Raw genomic sequence first — 19,609 nt, 5'->3', positions numbered from 1 at the left:
AAATATTCAGTAACTTTGCAGTATCCAAAACAGCTGAAATCCTCATCCTGACCCTGGACATAAAATGAGAGATTTGTTTGTTTTACCAATATGCTAAACTTTTTAACTCTGTTTGCATGGACTTTTTCAGAATGATGGCTTACCTGTGAATGAATTATACGGGTGTGCAATGGATGAACTGAACTTGCTGGACCATTTGCCAAGCAACACCCAAGCAGTTCCAACTCTTCTTTGCTTACTCTGATATCCTAAGTGAGAGGATATGGTTCATTTCTCTCAAAGTCAGAATTTTTAAAAAAATGCGCTCTGACCTTGGCTGATTCTGAAAATACCATAAAGATATAATATTAAACAAAAAAAATCAGCATTTAGAATCCTGTGCTTGGGAACAAGTACAATTGTCTGTCTGACCATCTTTTAACAATATCTCTTAATTGGTTTGACAATATAATCTTATTTAAAGAATTGGAATGGTTGCTCAAAGAGTAGGGTTCTCAGAGCCCAAATATTCCTTTCTGATGCTTCCTACAGAGATTTTTCTGAGGTATTTGAGGCTGCAGATTCCTGAACTTCATCTATTTTGTCCAGTTCTAACTACAGTGTTGAAGAAGAATTGAAATGTGACAATGGATTTGTATAACCCACAAAAGAAATAGTACGATTCTAGTTTTCTGGTTTGCCAGTTAAAAAGATCTTCTCATGAAAACCAGGTTCTGACATGGTTAGAAGGTTCTGACATGGAGGTCATGAAAGGATATTGAGATGGGAGCCCATCAGGAAATTCTAGGATTGTACATTAGACTGAAAAATTAAAAAAAATAAAATTCACATGGCAAACCATTTTCATATTGTTGCCAAGAAAACTGCATGCAGATATCAATGGAATAATCTAGAAGTCAGGTAGACCTAAAGGAGCCTTTATGTACAGTATATGCCAACAGTTTCTTCCCGTTTTGATCCACACAAGGGAACTCAAGATTCAAACCATAACTTATTTTCCTTACTTGCAATATTAGAACTTTAAAATTAGTTGGTATTAGGAACAAGATAAAAGAAATGATTTTTCTACATTAATTATCTGATGCAGTTAATTCCCCAAAAATGCACTCAGAAGAGCCTTTCCTTATCATTAACATGCATCATTCCTTCTCCCCATATAAAATAGGTTTCTTATTCACAATCATCAGAAGAGGAAACAGATATGATCTGCCAGTCCCACTAATTAAATCAGACCAGGGAATCAATTCCACAGAGCATCTAAAACTATTTTTATTGAGATTGGCTGGGACCTTGCAAATCTGATTATGCTGTATCTCCTCCACCTTCTTATAATACAGTGAGTTCAGGAGGCATCTTCATGAATTACCTCTGAATGTGATCCCACTGTTCTGGACTTTGAAAATACTTTATGATCCTGCATATTCTATTAAGGTCATCTTCTTATTCTCTGCATAATATCACCATCACTGCAGGCAGTCTTCAACAAACTTACAACAGTTTGTCTAGTGATTGTTCTAACTTACAATGGCATTTTTAAAAAGTGACTTATGACTGTTTTTCACACTTAACAACCATTGCAGCAGCCCCATGGCCACATGATCAAAATTCAGACGTTTGGCAACTGACTCATATTTATGATGGTTGCAGTGTCCAGGGGGTCATGTGATCCATCTTTTGCAACCCTCTGACAAGCAAAGTCAATGGGGAAATCAAATTCACTTAACAACCATGCTACTAACTTAACAACTGCAGTGATTGACTTAACAACTGTGGCAAGAAACATCATAAAACGAATGAACCTTTATTATCAAAGTACAACATGTGTACAGTGAGATTGGCTGAGCCTCCCTTTGTGCCCCCCCCAGCACAACTCACAGTGACAACAAACCCACCATCTTGTTACACCATGTGAGCTAATTGCACAACACACCGGCCTCGCAAGTCAGTCATACATATAGTTATTTCTCATTCAGGAGCCTGACAGCCCGTGGATAGAAGCTGTTCTTCAGCCTGTTGGTGCGGCTGGCTATACTTCTATATCTCCTACCCAATGGTAGGAGAGTAAAGAGGTACTGACCAGGGTGTGAGTCATCCCTGAGAATTTTCCTCACTCTTCCAAGGTTAAAATCTGACCAGAGGGTGCTCTCAGTCAGCTGCAGGACTGCTTTGAAACCACTGACTGGAGTGTATTCGAACATCAAGACCTAAATATATACGCTCTTATATCAAAGCGAGCACCGATAGCGTGACAACAGAAAAGTGCATTAGAGGCAAAATGAGGCAAAATTCACTTAACTATCTTAGCAACGGAAATTTTCAGCTCAACTGAAGTTGTAAGTTGAGGACTACCTATATAATGCATTTTTATCACTATGCGGAATGATCACGAAGTAATGGGAACAGTTCTGGTGACTGTATAGTCAAAGTAATAATTTATAAAGTGGGGAAATCTTCAGGGGAAAGTAGGTAATAGGAGAGGAAAGAAGTGATAGAACTGAGCATGGCATAAGGAATTTGATAGAATTTTTTTCTATATATAATAATCTGAAGCTAAATGGTTCATTTAGAAAGCAAATTTTCATGCAGGTATAACTGATATATGGAATTTATTACTAGAAAAGAGTCCAACATGGATGGCTTTAAAGGGGGATGTTATAAAATTCATGGAGGATGAAACTCCTAATGGCTACTGATTAATAAGTATGTATTCCCTCTAATTTTTATTAGAACATGATGTTATTAATCTCTTTCTCTGATTATGGTCTTCTCACAGATGACCTTAGAGGGTTATTTTTTTACTTAGAATCAAAAGGTAACTAGAAAAGGGAGATGGAAAGCAAGTCAAAATATTTGTTGCAAAATATACATAGCAATGCAAAGTTCATCTCTTGTATATTTATGTATCAGTGTTTCACAGAAGTACCAAAGAAATAGAACTAGCATTGTGGAATTACATTTGCCATTTTGATGACATCTCAGCTTGTTGACAAAAACCCTCTACTTTCTAGGGGTAATCTCTTAGGACGTGGCCTTGTAAGGTTTGGCCTGGACTCTGATTCTTATAAGTTTTATTTCCATTTCAGATTAACCACAGAGCTGTGGTCCTAGATCAGTGTTTCTCGACTTTAGAACTTTAAAATGTCTGGACTTCAACTCCTAGAATTCCCCAACCAATGGTTGAGAAACACTGTTCTAGATTGTCAACATGAGTGCCCCAAGGCCACCCAGATGGTCCATAGCTCAACTATTATTTTAATCAAAGTCTCCCAGGGGTAAAACCAGCATTCAGCCTGGTAGACCACACGGGCTATCAAAACACCATAGATTTTTATGAAAAAGCCCATTTGCTTCCTGCTTCAAACACTGCTAAAACATTAACTTGAAGTGTAAACTTCCCTGTCTTTCATTTCCTTGGGGATGACAGCAGAGAGGCAGACTAATTGCAAAATCTGTAAAGCTTGTCTGAAGTTTTTAGCCTAACTCTAGTCAGGCCCCAGCTGTGAAGCTAATGAAAATAATTCAAATTGTACCCAAACAAGAGACTTTTATAAAGTCCTGGGAATTAGCTTGGTGCTAAATCACCACAAGAGAGAACAAAATGCTCCCAATGGCTTCCAAGAAGATGTGTTCTGCAATTGTGATTCTATCTTTAAACTGCTATATAATTTTTCACTGTGTTCTTCTAATGCCAAAGTCAGGCAGCACAAAAATGTAAAAACATATAGCTTGCTTTATTAGGTTTACAAAACTTAACACCACTCTTTATTTTGTTTTCTGATATTGGATAGATGGAAGTGTTTTAGTATTAAGAGTAAAAATTTGAACATACTTTTATTTATTTTCTTAAATGAGCATGCCATCCTTCCAAACTAAGGTTTCCCAGGATAGCTCATTTACAGTCATATAACTTTTTTATGCAAACTAAAGCAAAACTACTACTACTACTACTACTACTACTACTACTACTATTATGTTGGAAGCACCAAAGCACTTTTGTGGTGAAAGGATCAACCAGGGACAACACCGTTGCCTGGGGGACCCCCAGTTGGGGGCTCCTTTCATATCCCCATTAATGAGCCCACCAAAGTGGTACCCATTTATCTACTCACGTTTACACACTTTCAGACTGCTGGGTCAGCAGCAGCTGGAATGAATGACAAGAGTTCACCCCATCACACAGCAGCACTCAGTCTTTGAACATGGGCTTGCGCATTATCAATGCAGCATCCTAACCACAGGAGCCACTAACAATCCTAATAAAGCAATAATTAGAGAGATACAAAGAGAGACAAACAGCAATATTGATACTGTATATAGAATAAAAGCACACCAGAAAGATCAGTTGAAATGCTTATGTTCAACTCTTACTTTATGGAACCAACTGCCGGTTGAGCTCCGGATGGCATCGGACCTTCGCTCCTTCCGGCGCGGGCTGAAGACCCACTTATTTGAACTAGCTGGTCTGGCCTGATGGGGAACATTAGGGTTTTTTAATGGGTTTTTTTACTGTTTTTATTGTTATTGTATTTTAATTGGGCATTTGTTTAATTTCTTTTTAACTTTTGTATTGTTATTTATATATGCCCTGTTAACCGCCCTGAGTCCTTCGGGAGAAGGGCGGTATAGAAATTGAATTAATAATAATAATAATAATAATAATAATAATAATAATAATAATAATACTTTTTAAAATATTAACAATTAAAATGTTAAACAGCTTTGGAGAATGAAAAGACCTTTACTGAATTGAATTTCCCGCATTCCATGGGAAGGAGCCAGAGCAGACTCAGTGGAAACATTTGAATGCAGTAGATATAAAATGGAAAAGGGTACTTCTTTAAATAGGGAACTCTCTGATTCTTTTCTGCTAGCTGTTGGACAACATTGTTAGGTTGCTTGAGTCAACATCAGGGGTATTCAAGAAATGGCCCCATTTGTAAAAATCAGTAAATATTATAAATGTGTGACAAACAGTTCTTTTTGCATATAATAGGTTCTAATCAGTAGCAATTAGTTCAATGGATTTCTACTTTTATTTTGGCCCTGCCTTTTTTGTGGCTTCTGGCACAAGAACACACCACCAAACATAAAATTGTATCCCAAAGACAAGCTTGTTACGGGAAAGGCAATCCTAAATTAACAAGATGAGGAAACTAAGCTTTGCACAAGAATTTCATTCTCTATTTTTCTCCTTCTCCCTTTCTTCTCATGGTTGTGAGGGACTATCTTAAATTACCTTTCAGGAAATGTGGTATGTTAGCTTCAGGCAAAAAATTCTCCTTAAAGCATAAGATAGATGTAACACAAATATATGAAAGCAGCTTTTATTTTTGACAGAACAATCCTAACATTATTCAATATACTGTAGGTTGTTTTTAAAACACACAAACATCGATTTGGCATGATTCTACTTCCCACATGTTTTAGCTATATACACCATAGAAAATAGCCACAGTATTCATATTTGAATAGTTTCCAGCTGAAATACCACAAAAATGCTTTTTCTAGAGATATTTAAAGTATGAAACTCTGACAAATTATATGTATCACCATTCCTCAAACTGGCACTGATTTTTTTTAATATTAAAAAAGTATTAGTTGTGGTCGGTGGTATATGTTATGAGAGCTCATTGTCAAATAAGATTTGATTCTGGGAAACATTTTTTTAAATTGTAAACGTTCAATGTCAAAAATTTGTTTTCTGAATCAACTACCACCAACCACCCAGTAAAACTCTTTAGAAATAAGAAACATCAAGCACATTTGCCACTAAATTTCTATAGCTCCCTCTCCTCTACCCCCAAAATCAAGTGTATTATTGTTCAGCTCATAGAAAAAAAAATAACAGCACTTTTAAACACAGCGACCATTGTTACCTTGTATCTTGTAATACACAAATGACCAGAGTAGATATTATTCTGAAATAGCTGAAAAATTAAATGAATTGAGTTTCAGGAAAAAATTAAAAGCACAATTTGACCAAAATGGATTATTTTCAGCTGCTATTAAATTTCAGATTTCAAAAGCTCAATTTGATGAATGTAATCATACAGCATAGGATTGCTGTAAACAAAAGAGAAAAAAAACCAAGTAGGCTAATTCAAGAATAGAGGAATAACAAGGAAAAAAACCTACGGAGGTACATTTGTCCTTTTTAAAATCCAAGGTGACCCAGAGTAAAACAAGGAGAAATCTTAAAGTTGCAACAGAAAGAAGAAAATGTAACAAAAAAAAGAGATATAGAAACATGAGATTTTTCAGAACACTACACAGAAAGTTTTAGTGCTTTGGGTGAACATTTTATTAAGTGATATAAACATAGAAAACCTTGAAGAAACTTTAATCATTCACTTTGCCCCTTGCTCTAGCAAAAATGATGGGGAAATTGTGTGCTTAATATTTTGTCAGAATGATCTTAAGGAATTCAAGGACTCAAAAATTAGAACTGAAGATGTTCGTGTGGGGGATTGCTTACTTCTGTACTAGAATATTTCAGTCAGAGGTGAAAAATGCAAATTCTCTACATATCATATATTCTAAACCACCCAGAGTCACTGTATCAGTGAGAAGAGTGGCATAGAAATTTAGTAATAAACAAACAAACGAATGAATGAATAATGTTCTATATTTTTATTTAAACTTTAGATCTTCTCCCAGAGAATAAGGATTTTGCCTAGTGAAATAGCTGCTTTTAAAAAACAACAACTAAGAATTATCTGTTAAAACTATGAGTTGATGAGAATGATCAAACAAAAAGTGTTAGATTACCATCACTCTAAAACAGACATGTCAAACTTGCAACATCACGTGACATCGCGCGATGTATCGGAGCTTTTTCCCCATTGCTGGCAATGGGGTGGGCGCGGTTTCCTAATGATGCATCTGCCCTGTGGGCTGGCAGTTTGACACCCCTGCTCTAAAAGAACTGCAGAATAAAGCAGGTGTCACCAGAGACAGATATCAGGATAGCTGGAAAATAGCTTACTTTTAGAGAACTGAGTTATATGTGCTAAACATTCTGCCCTGCATTTTTTGAAACAGCCTGCTGCATTCAAGAGTGCTAAAATAACATTCAACAATTTCCATTCAGCTAATGTACATGCAATAGAGGGAAATAGGAGAAAGAAAGAAAAAAGTCTTCAGTTGATTCAAGGACATAAGGAGAAAACTAGATTTTTTAAATCACCATTAATGACTACCAATTCATACCATACATCACACTGACAGCCAGCTTGGTCTAGTGGTTAAGGTACCATTAGAAATGGAAGACCATGAGTTCTAGTTCTGCATTAGGCATGAAAGTCTCTTGAGTGACCTTAGGCAAGTTGCTCTCTATTACCCCAATCTACCTCACAGGGTTGTGATTGTGGAGAAAAGGAATACAGTATTAGGAATGTTGGCTACCTTGAGTTATTTATAAACAATAATAAAGGAAGGAAAAAGGGAGGGAGGGAGGGAGGAAGGAAGGAAGGAAGGAAGGAAGGAAGGAAGGAAGGAAGGAAGGAAGGAAGGAAGGAAGGAAGGGTCATGACTACTTCAGGAAAGAAACTGTAGTAGACTCATAATGAGCTCCACAGCAAATAACTTCTGGATGAATGGTAAAATAAAATAATTATTTGGACAGTATTAGTCAAGCTGTTTTTATATACAGTTAGGAAGAAAACCAAAAGAGACAAATGTAAAAAAGAAACATATGGTTTAGTGTGTTCTACTAATTGCCTTCAACTATCTTACAGCTTCCTCAATACATTCCTATGTTCAACTCAAAGGCTAGAAAAGGATGCAAAAAGCTGGTCATTACAAAGCAGTTTTGATCAATAGCTTTCATTGTAACTGAATGCAAAATCTGAAAATTTGAAAGCCTTTGAAAGCCTCTTTAGCAATAGAAATAGTGCTTAGACTTATATACCACTTCATAGTTGTTCACAGCCCTCTTTGAGAGGTTTACAAGTCAGCATATTGCCCCCAACAATCTGGTCCTCATTTTACTGACCTTGGAAGGATGGAAGGCTGAATCAACCTTGAGGTGGTCAGGATCGAATTCTTGGCAGTGGACAGAGATAGCCTGCAATTCTGCATTCTAACCACTGTGCCACCATGGCTCCTTTACAAAGTGTGTGTGTGTGTGTGTGTGTGTGTGTGTGTGTGTGTGTGTTTGCTTGTGTGTGCTTGCATATGAGAGTATTAACATTAAATGGATTAACATCTGTTTTAAAGATACATAAAAGAGTGATGTACATTGGTTGAATTTGGGGACACATTTTCACAGTGAACCAAAGGAACTAATGTTTTTCCTAAGTAATGTTCAACTTTCCTGTGATAGTTTTTGCCCCACATACCATCATTGCTCTATTCTCCAGTTCTTCATTTAAAAAAAATCAGGACCAACTTCACTCATGTTCATTTCTACTAATTTTGGAAAACTGAAAATTTTCAGGGTATGACTTGAATCAGAGGTGCAGTGGTTCAGAAGCTTAATAGACACCAGAGAAGGTCTATGTTATGACAGTTTGAGTCCTACCACTGCATGATGGAGTGAGCTCCCATCACTTGCTTCGGCTCCTGCCAATCTAGAAGTTCAAAAGCATATAAAAATGCAAGTAGCTAAATAGGTATCACTTCAGTGGGAAAGTAACAGTGTTCTGTATTTTGCTGTACTTTCTGTGCTGCAGCGTGATGTCATGCTGGCCACATGACCGTAGAATTGTCTTCAGACAGCACCAGCTCAATGGCTTATAGAAATGGAAATTAGCACCACCCCCTAAAGTCAACTAGGATTAATGGAGTAAAACCCACTGGGACACCTTTATCTTTTACAACATGAACAAGATTTCATTTATGCTGGAATGGAAAATTCTGTTTTGAGATGTTGCTTATCAATTAACAGCACATTTCTTTCTTCCAGTGGCATAGCGTGGGTTGTCAGCACCCGGGGCAAGGCAAGCACCGCACCGCATGCCTGGCACCCCCCCTCCACAGTGGGCGGCGCCCCAGCGGCTCGGATCGGATTCGCACAGCCAGCACTGCAGTGAGAGAGAGTGAGTGAGCCAGGCAGGGGCAGAAAGCTGCGAGTGCGAGCGCGCCCCCCCAGATGTTGCACCCGGTGCGGCCGGTCCCCCCTGCACCCCCCACGCTACGCCACTGCTTTCTTCTCTGAAATAAGGGGTCTTTTGGGTTAGGGCTATTTTGGTCTCTCAAGTGACAGAACAGGCCAGAACATGGGCTGATTCAAACAAGAATCTAATGTGACATCATAGCTAACAAGTATGTGTTAGGCTGGTAAATCTTCCACAGCCCAATCCCAACAGACAGCTGTTGTCATATCCTGATCATATCTACACATATCAAAATAATCTGAGTCTTTTTAATTAATAGAATACATCACTCAACTTTAGTTAAATGACCTTTGGTTAATTGACCTTCATTTAGTTAAGGTCAAGAACCCGGCTGATTCCAGTGAATAAAGAGATTAGATGTTTTCCATATGTACATAAAATTAACTACATATGTACATAAAATTAAGATCTAGATAACTTTAGAGTTTTAAACACGATCAATAGAAAGAAAATAAACCCAATCCCAGCAGCATATTTAATTTTCAAAAGCTAGTATCATGTGACATTTAGATAAACCATTCCTAACCAAGTTTAATGAAGCAACTAGAGAGAAGGGTTGCTTTTAAAGACAAATAGGTATAAAATGTACGTTTATATATAACATGTAAAAATAAACTTAAATTACAATATGTGTATAAAATACACATAATGTCCATAAAAATTAAATGCATGCAAATTGTCCAAACTGATTGGCTGAACAAATGACTTTTCTAATATTTGGGAATTATATCCAAAATCTTATGTTGTCCATTGTGTCTGATCTACTGAATAGGATTATATAAAATATAGGTTGACTGTATCTACCTTTGTTTATTAGACTATAGAATTCATTATCCCCAGCCAACCAATATGGTCCCTGGCTCAAATCTTATACAACCTAAACCTAACAGACAGCTATTATCATAGTCTGGAAAGAATAACCACAGTTGATTATATGTTAATTCTTTCAAATATGCCAGTTTTAAAAAAGTGAAGGAGATGCTGGTATCTGATAAAGAAAAACATGCACTGAAATCTCTAAACAGAATTTTTAGTATAAAAATATCACAGCCAAGAAGATGTAAATTCATGTTAATATGCTTTGTGGCATGTGTAGAAATAATGGAGACATATTTTCTCATTAGTTTCCTCCTGATTCTTCTAAAATGCTTCAGTTATTTACCACAGAGTTCAACATATTATATAATTTGCCCTTTCTATTCAGTGCCACCCAACACCACCTTCGTTTCCGAGAACATTTGTCTGCTTGTTACTTTGGAAATTCAGAAACAATGGTGATGGGCCCTTTCATTTTAATGGCTTCTAGTGTTCAGATAACCCCTTTTGTGGAAGTTCATGATCAGCTAAAACTGTGTTCTGCTGAACATCCAGTTTTTAATGAGTATAACGGAAATGTGTAAGTCATTTAAATTATTGGCTAGCTCTCTTCTCCCTGCCCAATCTAGAAATTTGATTAATAACTCAAACCTGAATAGCAGACTTATAATATTTACCTAAAAATAACAACAGCAACCTGGGGTTTCATTTCGGATGTTCCTCTGTCAACATATAACAGATGCCAGATTTTCTTCTCTTCAGACATTATACCCACTTTCTTCTATGAATAAAATGGTAATCTATTTAGTCACAAGACACAGAAGCACAAACAGAATATTCTAGATATACCAATGATAAAGGATCATATTCCAAGGCATTCAAATGGCATTAGGGAATAGTGTGAAATTTAGGCAGCTAAGCCCAGTTTTGAATATGATATATATTTAGCATGTAATATTTTTCTAAAGAAGAACTGTCTGGATTTTGCCTAATGTTGTAGTTTAGCAATTCTTTTTGCAGCTTGAGAGTCTTTTAAATGACTGAGAAAAACCTTCTCAAGTTGGGTGATTAACCTGCTGGCGTCATAAATTGGCTATCCTAGGTGGATCGTGTGATTTGTGAACCATACAAAGATAAAATGACAATACAGTTAGGTTGCCCTGTCCACTTGATCTATTCCTTTTGAACAAGAAACCTATCAAGAATCAAAAGTTTTAATAAAGATACCTAAACTGGAATATATAAGGCACAGAACTGTTTTCTATTGCCTTTCTATATTTGGACTCAGTTGAAGAGCATGATAATTTCTTGTCCAAGGGGAAAATCCTGCTAAAGAAAGGAAAGATTTATGTTTTCCCCTCTAGTGATTCTAAACCACAGGTCTGCAACCCGTGGCTCTGGAGCCACATGCGGCTCTTTCAGCTGTCTCCTGCGGCTCCCAGTCCTCTGCCATGTGCAGTCTAAAAAAAAAAGTGGGACTAAAAAAGTTCAACCAATCAATTCAAATATGCAGGGTAGGTGCATATCTCGCCTTGGCTCCACTCTTCAAACCCTGTTCTGCGCATGCGCGCATGTACGCGCATGGGCACACATTTTTTGCGGCTCCCAGTTTTTCCTTTTGTGAGGGAACCAGTTCCGAGTGGCTCTTTCACTATTTCAGGTTGCTGACCCCTGTTCTAAACTGTTCCTGGTGTGTACTCTTTTTACATTTTGATGAGAAAATTCATAGGTAGCAAACCTGTGTCTCTTGATAAGCTTAATGATATACTTAAACTGAAATATGTGAATTCATCTAAGGTGACTTTGCAGCTAAGTTGCTGCTAAGTGAGAATGGGTAGTTAAGGCTTCAGGCTAGAATCCTAGTCCTGCTTAGCCGCAAAGCCAGTTTGGTGACCCTGGACCAGTCACTTTCTGTCAGCTCTAGGAAGGAGGAAATGGCAAATCACCTCTAAACTGCAGGTCCTTGTCCAGACAGTCTCTGAGAATCAGATCTGACTGAATGGGTGAGGGGGGGGACTGCTAAATAATCCCTTTCCAGAGTATTTAAAGAGTTAAGAATAAGATCCCAGATCATGTGTTTTCACTATACTAATGGAAAGGTTGGGGGCATCTTGGGTGAGGATATGCTTTTCTTTAAAAAATAAAAAGCCAACATTTGTCATAGCTGTTAACAAAACATAGTTGTTTTTAGAGAATTTAGCACGTACTAAAGTCAAAGTAGACCTCGTAAGACAGTACTGGAAAGATAATCCAAGGCTCTAGGCCTGAATGCCGGAACATCACTTTTCCGGTTTTGCCAGATAACACAGTGCAGATATGTGTCCATAACATCAGGCCAAGCTATTCTAGGGTTTGCAGAAACAGTGTCTTCTTAAGATGTAGAAGTTTAATTAGCGAAAAAGGAAGTGTACAAAGGGGGGGTGATAACACAGTTGGTCACTGTGTCTCTCTGATGAGATTATTCTCTGTACTTCTGAACTTTATTATCCAAACAAAAACCCATAACGTGACATGGACTCTCTGACAATTGGGCTTTTTTAAAAAAAATACTCAGGAAAGCTGTCTAGCTATTAATTGTGACTGCTTGAGATGACTAAATAGGCTGCATGTGTGAAAATATTTATATATTTTTTTTAAAAAAAATTGAAATACACATTTTAGAGATTTGGAGATTAATCCTAAAACCTCTGGCAGTTTTTAGCCTCAGCTTCAGGAAAGTGTAACTGATGTTCTAGTTATTACTCAATTATAGATTTTTGTTTTCATTTTGAACTCATGGATGACTATTCTGATCCGTTTGTGCTGGTGAGGTGCAGAGGTATGCGTTGAGGCTTTTTGAAAGAACAGAGGTTTTGTGGTTGATTTATTATGTGTAATGTCATTTGGAGTTTGGGAATCTCCCAAAAGGCAAATATTATAGCATTAATCATTGGACATAGTTTAGAAAGGCCACGTAGGGAGGACCACTGATCTAGTTGCAAGCTATCTTCAGGCAGTTATGTAAACTGCTGATCCTGACAATATATGACTGTAATATTACAGAAATAGGAAATATTCTCTTTTCTAAATGGTAAAGCTGTGCACATTTTGAAAATGGCTTGGAAGAATCTCTCCAAGTTTTCCATAAGCACATCTCTCTGCTTTTCATTAGAGCAACCTGACTTTTTTTTCAAGCTTTAGCACAAGTCTGAAAAGAATAGGCAATTGCTTCAAGGAGTTCATTAGAAATAATGGCCTTCTAGGAAGGACAGGGAGAAAGGCTGATCCCCTGGAAGACGTCTTAGTATGTCTGCATAGTTTTCCTATCCTATTTTTATAGATGAATTTTTAAAATTGACTTTAAATAGCATTTTATTTTACTATAGAAAGGAATAACAGATTAATAGAGGGTGAGATTTTCATTTCCAACTTTTTTTATTGGCAAAAATGGAATTCTTGAAAACTGAACTTCTGAAGAAAAATTCCAGAAATTTGAGAAAGTGGGGCAACCTCAGCCAAAATTTTGTTAGATACCTCAGTCTGGTAGCATTTGGTACAATTAAACATGGCTTTCTTGTGGGGCCCTGCAAGGGATGTGTGTAGTAGCACCGTTTTACGTTGCTACCCCTACTACTTAAGTGAGTAATCTCATCTTTGGTCCTTCAGTATGGAGTCTCTCAAGGTTCTCTCCAATGCTATGTAACATCTATATGAAAGTGCTGGGAGGGATGATTCAGAGGACAGAGTTAATGTTTCATCAATACATTCATGACACATTATACATTGATATTGAGAATATGGTTAGGGTGAAAGAAGTTTAAATTTAACCCTCTAAAGGTGGACTTGTTGTGCATGAACACTGGGGTATTATATGAAAAAAAAATTCAAGTCATTCCTCTGGACTGGTCACACTCCCCTGAAGGAGGCAATTCTGTGAATTGGAAGTTCTCCTGAATTCCCGCTTCCTGCTCAGATTAACAGGTAAATTGCCCATCTACAGCAAGTGGAAGTCTCAGGGAGCTGAATTAGTTATAGGCAAATCTGAACAAGAATGCTCTGAATAAGTCATCCACACTCACTTAGAATATACTCTACTTGGGTTAGAGATCTGAAAGTTGCAACTGTTGTAAAATTGTAGTGGTAGACTTGCTGGCAGGTCAATCCCACCAGTTCATAATAACACCTCTTTTACAGTTGCTGCAATGGGTTAACGGTAGATTTTTTTTCACTCATTTCAAAACACTGGTAATTATAATACTATTGAAGCTTTACATGGTGCAGTGTTCAAATTCCATCAAGCAGGTTCAATCAAGCAGTTTCATCAATCTGGGTGGAATCTACCTGCCCATCCTAATTATCTATATAGGACCTGTTAAGACTCCATTCTTCTGCAAAGCATATGAAGTATGGACAGTGTTGTGTAGCCGGTTCTTTGCAGGCAATAAGCGAGACGGAAGGTTCCAAACAGAAACATGCTTTATTGAAGTCAAGCGGAACAGAACTGAAACAGAGGCTGCTGCACAGCTGCTTATATGGTTGGCCACTAGGTGGCAGCCAATAGGTTTAAAAGAACCCGTTTCCCCCTCCCCCCCAAATCTACCAATGATATTCCTGGAGACAAGAAGTCTGGCTTGGTCCGTAGCTGTTACACAGACACACCATTGAGTAACCATTAAGCAACATTTAAACAGACACGTGAATCAGTACAAGCAAAACCCCCAATACATTACAGAGAGCAACCTTTATTATTTATTAATGTTATTAATTATTTAATTTATTATTTTTATTTCATGTATTGCCAATATTTCTAGTTGTCCCCGTTCACAAGTATAGGGGAAGCATTTATCTTGGGGGGGGCAGGGAATGGGGCTCTTATTATCTTCTCAATAAGAGCCCCATTCCCTGCCCCTCCAAGATAAATGCTTCCCCTCTTCTCCTTCCTTTCCTGAACTGTCTTTTCGTTGTATACCTTTAAGCCAAGATGAATGTAGAGTGCTATAATAGTTTTAGTTTCATGTTTTCTGATGTTTTCTTATTTTAATCTTTGTTGATCACAATTAGAGTTATTTGGGAACGGGTTCAACTAGAAATACTGGCAATACATGGAATAAAAATTAATAAATAACACTGCTCCTTTCTCACCCAAACTGAGGATTACAGAATGTGACTCTTTCCATCTTAGGCAATGGCTAGATTTGCACTTTATAGTAAGCTATGATTTGGTTTTAAGCCTGGTTGGAAGAATAAGCCACAATAGTTGGATTCACACATACATCTATGCGAAAACCATTGTTTATAAATGTGGTTGGGTACACATGTCCAACTTGGCTAAAATTAAGCTAATTGTGACATGGCTTAGTGGGTTATGTGATCGTGGACAACCTACTTGGAGAATTTGAAGCGAGAGTGAGAAAAAGAACCCATACTATGGAAAGCTGTAGTAAGAAGGGGCTTATCCATTTTATACAAACAAGTTAAAAAGTTCCTCCAGTAGTGAAAAGCATACAGCACGTTCATAAAATGTGTTTTTATTTATTTATTTTAATTCCATTTATATCCCGCCCTTCTCCGAAGACTCAGGGCGGCTTACAAGCTTAGCAGTTTTACTGTATATACTCTATATATAATCCCTGGCCTTCCTATACTACACTATATAATTACCCCAAATCAGCCATCTAGACAGTGTCTTTTGGCACAGAGTTGAGATATAACTCAGTGGAGGGAAATATATGTTATGTGCTGTATCTCAAATTTTGTTATAGGGAAGATGAAGGGAAGAGCAGCTTATTTACAAGTAGCACATGGCTAGCATGGGTCATAGGGCAAGACAGTCTATGACAAATGTTGACTTTTTCATATTTTATTAAACATTACACCTACAGTTAAAAATTTAAAAATGCAAATTAATACAAACTAAAAAAAGAAAAAAAATAGAAAGTGCACAAAAAAAGAAAAGTATAAAAGAAAAAAAATAAGAACGTGGTAAAGAAAAAGAAAAGAAATATATTAAGAATTAACTTCTCCCTTCATCACGAATATAAACAGTTTTAGTAACTGAGCAGCTGTCCTTAAAACACAATGAATGATCTCTTTTTCCCATATCTCATCTCTTACAAATGCGAGGAAAATAAAGTCTCAGAAGAATGGGTGTCAACACAATAGAAGTATAGAAGGTGAATGTGTGTAATGAAATAAAGGGGTTTTGAAAGTTTAGCTCATAGTAGTTCACAGTAAGCTTTAACAAATTATCTATGACAATATACTGACATGTTTCTTTTTATTAAGAAAATGATTCTTTCTTAAAGGTAGTAACAGTAGAAGGGAAGAAAATAACCTCAGATTTCTTAATTTTGATATGTATGTATGTATGTATGTATGTATGTATTTATTTATTTATTTATTTATTTATTTATTTATTTATTTATTTATTTATTTATTTATTTATTAGATTTGTATGGCCGTCCACTCTCACTCAGTGACTCTGGATGGCTTACAAAAAAGAAAAAAAACCAATATATAAAGAATAAAAATAATAACCCCCATCCGCAATAATAGGTGATATGCTTACAGTACATCCCCCATTATTTATGCAAATATATATCTGCTTCATTTTCTGCTCCTTTCTGAAATGTATAAATGTGACTGCATCCTTTTAACTGTATCTTTCAATATTCTCTGGAGAGGATCCCTCCAGTGTGCACTGTAAAAAATAAATACTGCAGTGAGCCTTGAATATTTGCTTTAACTTCTGCATTTTGATTTCATGTCTATAACTGAATCTTTCAAAGAGTCTTATAATTAATTTCAAAATCTTATTTCACATCCATCTGGACTCTTGGTCCATTTGTAACTTTCCAAAATCAATGTTCAAGTCACTCTTTTGCTGTTTATTCCCCCAAAATATTGTTTTAAAATCCTTACATTTGTATTTAAAACATCTTTCACTAAGGATTGAAGAAAACTCACTGGACACTGTAAAACCTGCCTGTCCCAAAGTTCCTAATATTTAAGCAGTTAAGAAGCTATTTCCGAAAGTTATTAAGAAATTAGGCTCTGTGAACCTTATGTCCATTATGGCTTGAAATCCCTCAAGTCCCAGCCATTTAAACTCTGAAACTCTCAGTTCCTCCAATGTTCTCACATGAAACATTGTCTGGAGTACAAGAGGGTGATCTCACAAACTCTCCTTTTTCCAGAGAGACTTCACAGCCCATACTTTGCCTCCTGGTCACTAATTTCCACCACAATGCCAACCCACGCTCATTTAGGGACATCTAGTTCACCATAAATCTGTATTGACAAATGCTGACTCATGTGGGCAGAGATCCAAATATTTTTTATGATCAGGAAAACAATGATGAATGATCCCAATTGTTTATGTTGCATGTTCAGTCAGCAGATTTGAAGCAAGATAGAGTGACATTTTATTGCTTAGCATTGTGTATGGATTTCAATGATTTAGAACTTATTGCGAGTGGGTTGATGGCTCCCTGAATAATAAATAAAACTCCAAAATACAGAATTTGCTGTTCTTTAATATGAATCATCATTTTTCAACATTTGGTTATATTTTATATTTCTATTTTTCTCTCCTAAGTATTTACTTCACCTTGCATTGGTATTATTATGATTTAATATTACCCTATTATTTGATTCTGATTTTTTTTCAATTTCCTCAACAATTCTTGCTGGCACCAAAGTTGTTCTTAATTATTGTAGGTATTAAAACCACCGGTTGTCTCCCTTCTTATCTTTCTGAATCATAAGATTTATGTTTTAATTTTAACACCATACCATTTAATTTGTATATTACTTGAAGTAAAACTACAGCGGGTTTAATAGAATTAAATATTTCATGAATCTTAATATTTTCATCGTTATCTTCTAACTCTCAAATGTTTAATACATAATTTTAAATGTTTCTGATATCAAACCATGACTGCTGGATATACTTTCTCCTCTCCAGTTTAAAAAACAACATTTGTTCCATTAATAAACTTTGTTTGACTGAAGGTTTGACTGAATTTCCAAAATTCTTTCTGTCAAGTAATCCTCTCCAACTTTCTACTAGAAATCTTATTCCAAATATCTAGCTCCCAGGTCTTTTTTTTCTTCCCCATTGTGATGAGAACCAGACCATAAAGAATCATAGGAGCCAGGTGTATTGAAATATTTTCCCTTATTCAGTTTATCAAATTCTACATGTGGTAGAATCTATTAACACAGTTATAAAATGTTTTCAGAAAGTGACCTTGGTATCTTGAGTAAGTTAGTCCAATCTGTTTGGGTTTTAGTTTGTAAATATGGGCAAAATTCTCCTGTTGTAAAAGGCTTCTTCTGGGTTCGTGTAGAAAAAGGAATGCTTTTCTTTCTTTATATTCATGTATTCATATTTACAGCCATAATCTAATTATATTTGATTGGGAAAAATCCTCTTCTTGTCTTCCTTCCATTATAATGTGTTTTATTTTTCAAAGAATATAGCATTTCTTTTTAAAAAGACACTTCAACCTGGCCCACTGACCCAGTTTTCTTGCTCTAAGTGTAGAATCATTGCTAATGTCAAAAATCCTTTTGTAACATTAAAAGTGCTCATTTTATATGAGATAACTTTATATGCAGTACTAATCTAATATTATTATTTTAAAATTTCTTATTCAGGTTGATACAACTTTTAAACCTCTTTTCCATTTCTTTTGTTTTCCTTTATTTCTTTTTTCTTGATTGCACTTTTAAATAACTAATATAATAAACTCATTCTTACAACCCTGTAATCCCTTTATTTGGAATAGAGTTGGGGCAACTGGATGGAGCTGAGCATTTACTAGCCAGATGTCCTTCCTGACGCCATGTAAAGTTCACAGCAGATATTTTTTTTCTTTGCACCGTAGGAGAGAAATATCTGCCAATATAATAAAATGAAATATTTAAAAAATGGAAAGCAAAATCTACAAAGCAATCAAAGGTGCCATCATGTTTCTTTAAAAAAAATGCTGGAACTCCTAGTTGGGTGGGAAATGAGCTTTTCATAAAGTCATAAAATCTCCTCTGGAGAAGTTATAGGCTCAAACCTCTTCCCTATTTCCTCCACCAAAGATGCAAAAATTCCATCAGATGAAGTTATGAATCTCAGAAATGGTTCTTGCATCTTACATGAACAAAAGCTTAGCATTTTAAGACAAAAAAAACCCTCATTGTTCCGTAGTTTCCATGAATCCATCTAAAATATATACTACCTTGATACTTTAGGATGACCAGAATTTCCACCAAAATGAATTTTTAAAAATGAAATAAACTTAAGCAAATCTCAGAGCATGGTCTATGTTTATTGACTTCAAAGGCAAGTTCTAACTTTTCCGTACCACCACATTCAAAATTCCTTTTCCAAACTATTGCTTGCAAAATGGACAAAATAAACAAGGAAAAGTCTCCTACCGTGAACAAACAGCACCAAACAATGGAAGAATAAAATCAATCATTTCATCTAATTTGTAGATATTCATCTCTCTGAGAAACATTCTTGACTTTATTCTTTTCCCCACAAAGGTAGCATCAAACTTTAGCAAAACAGATGCAGAGAAAGCATATCTTTCTGGCAGCCCATAAATCAGCCCCAAATCTCAAATGAACTTAATTGATAATGGCAGCCAGTCTAACTTAATCATATGTAAATGTCTCTCTCTCTCTGCTCAGATGTC

General features: G+C 36.2%; 1 protein-coding gene and 1 long non-coding RNA gene across 2 annotated transcripts in view; one reads left to right on the top strand and one right to left on the bottom strand.

Annotated features, from left to right (window-relative positions):
- TRMT11 (tRNA methyltransferase 11 homolog) overlaps nt 1-19,609 on the bottom strand; it is a 496,326-nt gene that overhangs the window by 202,463 nt on the left and 274,254 nt on the right. The gene's annotated exons all lie outside the window — the stretch shown is intronic.
- On the top strand, nt 15,321-17,738 carry LOC310643659. Its single transcript, XR_014493109.1, has 3 exons — nt 15,321-15,433; nt 15,510-15,893; nt 17,432-17,738. It is a non-coding gene; the product is annotated as an uncharacterized lncRNA (long non-coding RNA).

Source organism: Vipera ursinii (genome assembly GCF_947247035.1).
Source record: "Vipera ursinii genome assembly, chromosome: 1".
Taxonomy (NCBI): Eukaryota; Metazoa; Chordata; class Lepidosauria; order Squamata; family Viperidae; genus Vipera; species Vipera ursinii.
The sequence above is the reverse complement of the archived record's forward strand: the minus strand, read 5'-3'. Positions and strand labels throughout refer to the sequence as shown.